An 11,162-nucleotide genomic window follows, 5' to 3' on the forward strand; every position below is an offset into this window, starting at 1 on the left:
CTTATCAATTTCTCCCTTTATAAATTGTGCTTTTGATGTGATGCCCAAGAACTGTCCACTTACCCTACATCATGAAAGTTTTCTCTTGTGTTTTAAATAAGTGTTTTATGGCTTACTATCTTTAAACTAGTGAAATACAGTGAGTTAATTTTTATATAAGGTCAAAGACATGGGTACAGGTTCATATTTATGGCGTGTGGACATCCAATTCCTCCCAAACCACCATCATTGAATTGCCTGTGTGCCTTTGTAAAAAATCAGTTGTGTGTGTGCGCGTGTGTGTGTGTGTGTGTGTGTGTGTGTTATTATTTCTTAGGGTCATATTCTAATTTACTGTTATGTGTGAATCCCTCCACCAACACCACTGTCTTGAATATAGATGGACTTAATATTCTCCTGTTTTATTCTTCTAAAGCATTGTCTTTAGCTATTTTAGAATATGTACTTTTCTATATAAATTAAACTTATATATGTGTGTGGAAAACATTGCTGAAGTTAGGCAGGAGTTGCTTTAAACTCATGGAACTTCGGGAGAATTAATGTATTTCCTCTGTCAAGTCTTACAATTTATAAACACTACACATTTCTTCATTTGGTTAAGCCATTGATTTCATTTGTCAGCATGTCATAATTTTCAGCATTAAGATCCTATATAAATTATATTATAGATGTGTAACTACTTCATTTTCTTCATAGCAGTTAGACATTGCATTGTATTTTTAGCATTGGTTCCTACTCATTAGCTTGTAAAAATATGACTGATTTTTTTTCTGAGTTGAACTTGTATCCTGCAATCTTGCTGAACTTGTTTATTAGTTCTGCAAGCTGCTATTGTAATTCTTGGGGATTTTCTATGTAGAAAATAAAGTCAACCACAAATAGGGACTGTTTTCCTTTCAGATATGCATGGCTTTTACTTCTTACACTGATGGAATTTCTAGCACTGAGTCAAGCAAGAGCCATGAAAGCCTACATCTTTCTTTGTTCTTGATCTTAAGGGGAAGAATTCAGCCTTTCACTGTTAAGCATGTTGAAAGCTATAGGTTTTATAGGTTGTATCTAACTGAATGTGTTTCCTTCTATTCCTATTTTTGGAGAGTTTTAATCATGAATAGTATTGAAATTTGTCAAATTATTTCTCATCATTAATTGATATAACCATATTATTTTTTTCTTTTAATTTGTTGATGTGGTGAATTACATTGATTGATTTTTGAATGTTGAACCAGGCTTGCACACCTGGAAGAAATCCCACTATAATATATAATTCTTTTTATACATTTCTGAATTCAATTTGCTAATACAGTTGACCCTTGAGTTACGACCAGCCTGACACATAAACAACTTGGGTTATGATTGGAATTTTAGTTTTAACCTACTAACAAAGTCTTGAGTTATGATCCAAATGCAAGCCACTTGTGCTTTCAGAGATTTAAGCCATAAAGATTTCTGGAAGAAACATCACAACATCCTTTCTTGTATGGGGTTCATTGAGAAATCCTGGACCAGTGTCTCTTTAAGGGCACTGAGGTCTGCTTGTATACAGGAGAGAGATTTTGAAAGCTGTGTAGAGGAGCCTGAGCCTTCAGTTGACCAACCTGAGTTATAACCAGCCCTTGAGAACAAATTGAGTTCGTAAGTCAAGGGTCTACTGTGTTTTGTTAGGGGTTTTAATTAATAAGTTCATGGCAGATGAGGGTCAGTAATTTTTTGGTCTTTATTTTTTGCTGTTTTTGATATCAGGTACTGATATGTTTCATAAAGTAAGTAGAAAAGTATTCTCTCCTATTTTGTCTTCTTAAAAATATTGTGTAGAATTAGTACTTCTCTACACTTTTCATAGGATTTTACAGTGAAACCATCTGGTTCCAAAGATTTCTTTTTTGAGAGCTTTTTATCCACAAATTCAATTTTTTGAATGGCTTATGAGTGCTCAGATTGTCTATTTCTTCAAGGTTGATTTTTGTCATTTTGTGGTTTTTTCTGTTGTTGTAATTATTAACATCAAATGAAACAGAATTGTCCCTTCCTTTCTTCTGAGTGGCTGCAGGTTCTGTCCCAATGTCCCTGCCACCTATCAAACACTAACAATGATCATCTTCTCTTCTTTTATCTGTCAGTTTTTGGGAAATGTATCCCCAAGAACCCACTTTTTATTTCACTCTTTTTAGCCCCTGTTTCCAGTTTTACTTTCATTGACCTCTGCCCATATGTTTATTATTCCTTTCTTTTTGTTTTCTGTGTATTTTGTTGTTCATTTCCATTGTGCATATTTAGTGCTATGGACTTTTTGAACTCTGCTTTACCAATACCCACATATTTTTACACATAGTATATTTTTTCTGTTGTTTTTTTCTTAATTTCCTTTCATATTTTCTCTTTAACTCATGGTGTATGTAGAAACATCTTATTTTCCAATCATCTGAAGGAGTGTAGAACGTTCAGAGAACATATTTTGCATGATTCTATTTTTTTTAAATGGCTGACTCTGTTTTATGGCTCAGGAAATGAGCCACCTTATTGGACATTCTGTTCATATATGTTCCTTATGATTTATTGTGTTATTCATTTCTGTCTATCCTGGCTGATTTTTTTGTTGTTGTACATCTACCAATTAATGAAAGGCTTTCAATATCTGCAACTCTAACTGTAGAATTGCTCATTTCCTTTCTCATTCTATCAGTTTTGCTTCACATATTTTGAGATTTCATATAACTGGTGCATACACATTTAGTATGATTATGTCTTCTTTATGGGTTAATCCATATATCATTAGGGAATTTTCCCTTTACTCTGAAGTTGTCTCATAATAATACAGTCACCTCCATTTTTTCAGTTAATGTTTGCATGATATACCTTTTCAATCCTGCTGCATTCAACTTACATATGTATTTGCATGTATTTGGAGTGAGTTTCTTGCACACAGTATATGGTTGGATAACTCTTTTAAAATTGACTCTGTTTTTGTCTTTTAATTGATATTTAGACCATTTGCTATTAAGGTAATTATTGATATGATAGGGTTTAAGCCTGAAATTTTATAATTATTTTCTGTTTCTTCTGTCTTCCCACGGGACATGTGTATATTTCTCCAAATTCCATCTTGATTTGTTGATAATGTTTTTCAGTGTGTCTCTTTGTATAGTTTTCTTAGAGGCTGTTCTACTAAAGTTTAATTTTTAAAACATATCTTAGTAAAATAAAATTGAAATGTTTCTATCATTAATAAGTGATACTGTCAAAAAAATTAAAACCAGGCATGTCAGCAAGATCTGAAAAGCATCCCCTGAAATTCAGAGCATTACAAGAACATTGTTATTATTAATAATATTTTGCTTTTTCTGAAGCTTTTAGCTAGTTCAATAAGGCAAGAAAATAAATGAAAGAGGACATATCTTCCATGGAATAGATACATTTATTTTTTATTCATTTATTTAAATAATTTTATTGAATTCCTAGAAAAATAATGAAAGAAATTAAAATTTTACAAATTGATAATATACTTCAGTTTGTGACTAACTTTAATATAACTATATAGTAAAAAATATATGGTTCTAAAGGCAAAATTTTAGAAAAAATATAAATTTCAGAGAAAAAATATAAAATAAAATTTCTAAAGATAAACATGTAAATATACGTATTTTAAAAAGAAATGCTCCAAACTTTGTCAACATAAAATAAAAAACCCCAGTAGAATATACCATGTTTTTGACTGAAAGAATACTTGCAAAAAATTTAATATTCTCAAAATCAAATAATTTACTTCAATGAAATTATTGAAAAATATTAGACCAAATCATTCCACAATAAGAAATGAGAGAAAATCACTAAAAACATTTGTTAAGAACAAAAGAGTGAAAGAAGACTTGTTCTACAAAACCTCAGTTGCCCGTGAACTAGCACAAACAATCAACAAATGGGATCTCTTCTTATTAAAAGGCTTCTGCACAGCAAGAGAAACCACCAGCAGTGTGAAGAGACAACCCACAATGTGGGAAAAAAATCTTCACCTGCTCTTCCTCAGACAAAGGTCTACTATCTCGAATCTATAAAGAACTTAAAAAGATCAGACCTCCCAAATTTAAACACCCAATCCAAAAATGGGCATCTGAAATGAACAGACATTTCTTAGACAAAGAAGTAGAAATAGCAAATAAATACATGAAAAAATGTTCAACATCACTGGTCATTCAAGAGATGCAAATGAAAACAAAGCTGAGATTCCACTTCACTCCAGAAAGAATGGCTGCTATCATGAAATCAACCAATAACAAATGCTGGCGGGGCTGTGGTGAAAGAGGAACCCTGCTCCACTACTGGTGGGAGTGTAGACTGATGCAACCACTGTGGAAGTCAGTATGGAGATACCTCCAAGAACTAGGACTGGAAGTCCCATTTGACCCCGCTATTCCACTGCTGGGGATCTTCCCCAAAGAATTAAAAGAATCATACCACAGTGATATATGTGCACCCATGTTCATAGCAGCACAGTTTGTAATAGCTAAAACTTGGAAAGAGCCCAAATGCCCATCAACTGGAGACTGGATAAAGAAAATGTGGTTTTTTTAATAAAATGGAGTACTACTCAGCCATAAAAAATGAGAAATTAGAGACATTTATAGCTAAGTGGATGCACATTGAGGCGATACTCTGAAGTGAAATAAATAGGACACACGTGTAAATACCGAATAGTTTCTCTGGTGTGAGAAACTGAAAGTGTAAATAAGGACTAAATGTATAATAGGTAATGTGAAATAGGAAGAAAAGGGGCAAAGGGGAAGGAAGTGGGAGGGCTAGAGGAAAGGATAGAAGGGAATGGGATTAATATGAGAAAATGGAAAAATAGGAACAAAATCTTTGCAAATAGGCAGGAATGGAGGGGTTGAAGGGAGGGCTGGGCAAGGGTGAAAAATAAGAACCAAGAGAGACTATGCAAAGGTGCAAATTTCCAATGATGAATGTCATTATATTGTATACCTAAAATGTACCAAGGATTAGAATGAATAATTGAAAATGTAAAATAGGAAGAAAAGGTCCAAAGGGGTAAGGGTAGTGGGAGGGGCTGGGGAAAGAAAAGAAGGGAAAGGAAAAATGATGAGAAATGGAAAAAATGGAAATAAAGTCTTCCTAAATAGGGAAGGGTGGAGGGCGTGAAGGGAGGGCTAGGAATGGGAAAAAAGTAAGAACCAAGATGCATTATGTAAAGGTACAATTCCCAATGAGAAATGTAATTGTGTTGTATACCTATAATGTACCAATAAAAGAATTTAATAAAAAAAAAAAGACTTGTTCTAGAAGCTTAAAAAGTAGTAAGAATTAAAAATATTCCCTCTCCTAGAATGGTCAGGTGGACTATATATGTGGGGCTTATTCCAGAAATAAAATATAAAACAGAAATAGAATATACAAAAAGTGCATTTGAAAACAGTGAATTATCTAAATTTTTCCAAATTGTTGAAAGAATGATAAGTTATATATTTTTATAAATTTAATTTATTTTGAATCTGGTAATATATGGCTCCATTTCTTTTTATTTTCCTGAAGAGACTAGATCTTATAATTAAAATTTCTCTTTTTAACAATTGCCTCAGATTTATTTATCTTATTAAATGGCTTTTTTTGCTTTAGCCTATAGTTTGCTTGGTTTTTCTATACTTGATCTTATCCAAAAGACCAAGAAGCAATTGCTTTGATTTTTCTAACCTTAATATCACAATAAATTTGTATTAATCGGTTAGTTTTTGTTTGATATCAAAAGCATTTTATGCCATAAATTCGTGTCTAATTAGAACTATGGCAACATTCCATGTGTTTCCATATATGTGGAGTTTTTTGTAGCTATTCATTAAATATTTTGTAACCACCATTCCCCCTACACTTCCAGCTTGCATTATTTTTGTATCTTTCTATTTATAAAGAAAGATAAGTTTTTATAAGTATGTGTTTATATTTTTGTTATTACTTTATTAGTTTATTGCACAGTTGTCAGAGAATATGTGAGAAAATGTGCTTTTGGGTAACTTGATGCTTGTTTGTACCTAATATAACCATATTTACATTGTCTGTAATCACTTAAAAACATGTAGTATAATTTTGTATTATGTCACATTAAATTAGTTGCATGATTTAAGTCTTATATCCTCATTAATTTTTGGCCTATAATCTATGAAGAACTCACAAAATTGTTCAAAATATCTTACTGCAGTTGTAATTTTGTGCATACATTTTCACAGGCATTATGGTCTTCTATGATGTCTTGTCATTATTTTTTAAAAGAAGAAAAAAAGTGCCTCTTGATTTTGTTACCTGCTTTTTTGCTTTCAAATGTCCTCTATCTGCTATTAATACAGAGCCAATTTTCCTTAATGAATTTTATCTATTTTCATAAGGGGTATTCCTGACCCCTTCTTGTTATTACAGTATTTTCATTTCATTTACTTCTCCCTTTAATTTTATTTTTTTCTATTTTTGGTAATATAAACAATGGTTTATTTGTTTGATTTCCTTCCAGAGATTTAGAAGTTATAAACCCTGTTTCAACTATACTATCAGAAGCTCTTTCTTTTTTCTCTCCTGATTTTTTTTTTCAGGGCTGTACATCAGACCCAGGGTCTCACATATAAGCTAAGCAAATGCTCTACCACTGAGCTGCACACCCGGCCCCTGCTACTTCTAGGCACACTTCTGACCTGGAGTTTTGCTACTGATTCCAGCCCATACCAAGAAACCCATGTCAGACCTCTGCTCTGTTTGAGGCAGCTAGGCAAGGTGATTTTAGATGTTATTATTTCAAAGCTGAAAAATCAGATTTGGAATGGGTGCTTGCTGCCCATCTCCTTTGTGACCTAATCTTGCTCCTGTAACTGGGACAGTGAACTTTCCTTGAGAACCTCCTTTTACAACTTATTGAAGCATATTTTTCTCTATGGAAGGAAAACTGAGAGCTTTCTTAGATGCATTCTTCAAATCCAGCTCCATAGCACAAAATCAAACTTGAATTTCTGTAAGTTTCTGAAATGCAACCAGCACTAGTTTCTCTCCACTTCCTCCCTTTTTCTTGTCCTCTGCTCACAAGAGTTGGACCCCATGGAGGAGGAGCTGGTGTTTTGTGTTCAAGGTGCTCTTGACCCAGTTCACCCTGATTCCTGATGCTCTTCATAGAAGATACCGCGAAAGAAAGCAAACTACAGGCTACTTAAAAAGTGACAAATCACATTTTGATCTTCAACACAATGCAATTTCTCTTTTAAGCCTAATATTTAAATACATGATGAAATTTTTATTTACTTCCTATTCTTCCATGAGAAGATTTTTAAGGTAAAATACAGTACCTTAAAAATGATCAAGTCTCATAGCAAGATCAAGAGTAATACTCTTGGGCTGGGGATTTAGCTCAGTAGTGCCATCACCTGCCTCGCAAGTGTAAGGTCCCAAGTTCGATCCCCTGTACCAAAAAAAATAGGAGTAATATTCTTAAACCATCACAGTTATAATTCTATATATGTAATTTTATATAGCCTTTCTAATTTCTCCAGAATCATTTAAATGATCAAATCTCATTTGCCTCATCTGATACTAATTTTGAGGTTCTTTTAACAGACATGAACAAATGCTAGCTTAGAGCCCCCAACATAGAATCTACATGTTTTACAAAGGCTATGTATTTCCTATTTCAAGAAAGACGGGTGTAGATGTTTTTCAACATAACTGTGGTGAAGAGCTTTATCATTACGACAGTTTCCTATAGGAAGGTCAAAATGTGACAGACCCAGATATGGGCTACAAGTTTTCTTTAGAAATCATTATAATTATTTGAGTTTTTTCAAAGATAACTCTTAGCTCTTCTCCTACCTTACACAGTCTTCAAACCCAAATAATAAAACACCCAAACATTAAATAAAATCATTCCTGCTCCCCTCTTCATACTTCTAACTGAAGTTAAACTACAATTTTTTATAATGTTTTGAGTAAAGCTTGGGAGTTTACAACCATCATTATAATTGAAAATTTATTTTCATGTAATTAATTCACTCTAGAATGGTGGGTACCAAATAATACAGCCATGGTAGACTTTGGAAGGTAACTTGGAGATCGTTTGTCAAACTAGCTTATTTATAAATGAGAAACTGGGTCCCAAAGAAGTTCTATGATTTGTGTAATGAAAGGATCATAACGTTTATGGTATTTGCATTTTCCAAGCAAAATAGAACTAGGCAGAAAGTTGAGTTTGTTCCCTGAATAATTCAGATCAAAAGATACTGAGGTATCTGAATTCCAAAGCCCATATTGTGTATTTGCCCTTCAATATTAGGAACTTTATTTATAGTTTCAGTGTCCACACTTTCTAATTAAACACATAGTCAATGATGACTAAGCACATAAAATTCACTACTCATTTTTGCTAACATTTATTAATGATTTATTATGTGCAGACACTGAGCCAAGGTACTCTCCATACATCATGTCATTTAAATCTCACAATTCCTCAAGGGAGGCAATGTCATTATTCCATTTTTCAACGCTAAGAACTCTGAGCTTTTCTTTGTGAGAAAATGCAAACACTTGCTCAAGTTCACACATCCGGTAATGTTTCCACCCTGAAGACAATCCTCACACAGGGCTCCCAGCTTCAGCCCCAGGCTTGATGCAAAACTGGGCTGCTGAAAAGTTTTTAGAGGATGCAGCCTCTGCTTCGTGGTGATTCCTCTGGGTACCTTCACTGTATTTCATCCCATTCCCCAGCCATGCCTCTGTGTGCCAGGACACATCTCCTGATGCCCAGGGCCCTTACTTTCAGGGAACTGCTCTAGTGGCTCCTGGGTCCCTTGCAAATCAGTCCATCTGCAGCTTTGGATCACAGTGTGAGCCCCCAGTGTGACCAGACTGAGGCTGTAACCACCAGATAGGACACCTTCACCTGGGGTCTCTCTTTTCCTGGCCTGCTGGCCTACCCACCCCCATCCTGCCACCAGTTTCTTCCAGGAACCTCTCTTGCATATCCCATCTGCTTCTCCAAATTCCAGCCCAAGATGTTGGCGCATTGATCCAAGTGATCAGAAAATGTGGACATCTCATATCCTTTTGTTTTAATTTTTGGAGCAATTCTTGTGGCCAACAGAGAAGCTTCCTAGTGATCTCAAGAACAGTTTTCAAAGAGCTTAGGTTCTTCTTTGAACTCCAAAGAAGGAGCTTCCCTTGGGTAAAAGTTTTCAAGAATCAATGACATATTTTTTCTTTTCAGCTTTTCTTCAACAATCAGCCCCTCAAGCTTCCATATTGATTCTCAGCACAAGTTAGGGTTGTGTCCAACTGAACTGGAGATCCAGATCTGTAAAATAAGCATCTATTAGTCTTTAACATTTTGCCCCTAGAAAAACCCTCTGAGTGTGATACCTGGAAGTCCTGGGTCTCAGCCAGGTGGACGCTGTGTGTGTTTGTCCATCCATCTATGACAGTCAGGGGATGATCCAGCCTGACCATGCCTCCATCATCTCAGGGTCAGGGATGCTGTCCTTAGCCCTGTCTTGGCCTCGGCACCAGCCTCATCTTCTGTGCTCCCTGCCTTCTATTTAAACCTGCATTCCTGCAAAACTGTCCATATTTCCCCAAACACAATTTGACACCAACTTTGCTGATGGCCACAGATTTCCTTTTGGGTCATCCCGTCCACAGCCATCACCCCAGAGATCAATTTAGTTGCCAGCATTGTACAAGAAATCCATCTCCGCCACTCAGACAACTGAGTCTGGAGCAGTGTTATCTCATGGGATCCTTCTAGGTGGCTGAGGTTATTTCAACCTGGTTGAGGCTGTTTGGTGACAGTTGTACTAGGAAGCCTATGAAATCTGACAGGAGATGGTCGCCATTCCTAGATCCCACCTTCTTGGCCAGCTGTACTAGGGGCTTAGGACAGCCACGTCACAGGCCAACCAGTGTGTCTCTGAGCCCAAAGTTGGCCTGTCTCCCTGGTTGGTTGTGTTGTTGTGCCTATGGCTCTTAAAAGAAAGTCTTTAATCATGTTTCTTACAAAAGCTCTGTTTAAATAGCCAACTCTCTTGATTTCACAATGAGAATACAGGTAGGGGTCGGGGGATTGACACCCAAGACTATGTGGTCAGGGAATTCAGTCAGGCTGCATAAATGAAGTCAGTGGAGAATTCAAGGCAACCAGACTAGGCTTTGAGTCCAAAATCCATAAATGCATTTCCTGTTCCTGGGGAGAGAACACAGCCAACCACAGCCCTGCAGACATTGGCCTTGAGTGTGATGGCTGAGTGGCAGTGACTGGGCAGCTGTGGAGCAAGGAAGACGGGACCAGGACATCCCTGGTTGGCATTTGCATCAGGCTGGAGACTCATGCACACTGAGCATTTACTGCACCACCAAGCCAGAGATGCTGGGCACATTCTGTGTTAGCTGCTGCCCAATCTCCTAATGAGTAGCTACAACTGCAGAGTGGCTCGACTTCTTATTTTGCTACGATGATGAATGATATCTTGAAAAGGCCTAAAATTCTGAGTCTAAGCAAAGTGGTGCAGATTTTAAGATCAAGCCACTCTGTCTCCTCTTGCTGGGAAATTCCTGCTTGGTTGCTATCCTGACTTTAGAGCCAACAGACAAATGGGTCAAATAAGAGTCAGCACAGGATTTTCTCTCCCTGGGCCTTCAGCCTTTTGAGGAAGACAAGGATCTGGAAACCACTTTCTCTGTAAGCTGTGATTGATAAGATCCAATGATGAGAGCCATGGCAGAGGTCTCTGCTGCAGAGAACAGGCTAGAAGGGTGGGAGATTTGTACAGCAGTTGTTCAAACCATCTCTGGAATATCCCTGGAGAAAGGGCACAGGATGTGCATACAAGAGAACCTGACAAAGAAGCCAGCCTGCAGAGAGACCTAGGATCCAAGCAATAAAGTCTCTAGGCTAAAAGGGTATCTCTGCTTGTGCACAAAGTAACCTCATGTCACAGGAGTGAGCATTCCTAGACATTGTTTGCCTTAGTACATTTATATACGTTACTGTGCATTCTGTTCAATTATACCACAAAAGAGTGCAAATGGAATCACTAAAGTATAAATCTTGGCTTTACCTTTTTTAACTGCTTGAGGTGATTGTTAAAAATGTCCTTCCTCCCTGGTAAGGAAATATGAAATGTTTCAGCAAT

The sequence above is a fragment of the Heterocephalus glaber genome, unplaced genomic scaffold (genome assembly GCF_053883595.1).
Source record: "Heterocephalus glaber isolate CG9 unplaced genomic scaffold, H.glaber_assembly_v1.0 deba00000470, whole genome shotgun sequence".
NCBI lineage: Eukaryota > Metazoa > Chordata > Mammalia > Rodentia > Bathyergidae > Heterocephalus > Heterocephalus glaber.